At 39.2% G+C, this 367-nt stretch overlaps 1 protein-coding gene across 2 annotated transcripts in view; it reads left to right on the top strand.

Annotated features, from left to right (window-relative positions):
• Positions 1–367, top strand: part of LOC113235107 — a 38,150-nt gene that overhangs the window by 22,577 nt on the left and 15,206 nt on the right. The gene's annotated exons all lie outside the window — the stretch shown is intronic.

Here is a 367-nt window from a genome sequence, read left to right on the forward strand (position 1 = left end):
TTACAAAGTCCCTTCAGTGTAACCCACAAAGGACCGGCGCAATCATTCAACAAGATATTTTTGCGTAAAGATTATCAAATATAGAATTAAGTCCTAATGCGTAAAAGTATTTAAACTAGTTGTTTGTACAGTACAGATGGCACGAGCGTTACCGAGACGGTTCATTCTTTTGTCCTATTGTACGAGTATTTACTCCACAGATAAAACGATAAGACGAATCGGTGCATATAATATTTCGCCAACTATACAATGCCCTACTTCAAGCGAGGTGAGGTAGTGGTAAGAAACGGCGCTTACGCTTCTGTGACACACAACCAAGCGAGTGATACAAAAGAAATAGTTCATGAATGTGTAGCTCAACACTAGT

The sequence above is a fragment of the Hyposmocoma kahamanoa genome, unplaced genomic scaffold (assembly GCF_003589595.1).
Source record: "Hyposmocoma kahamanoa isolate Upper Pololo Valley unplaced genomic scaffold, ASM358959v1 87, whole genome shotgun sequence".
Lineage (NCBI taxonomy): Eukaryota > Metazoa > Arthropoda > Insecta > Lepidoptera > Cosmopterigidae > Hyposmocoma > Hyposmocoma kahamanoa.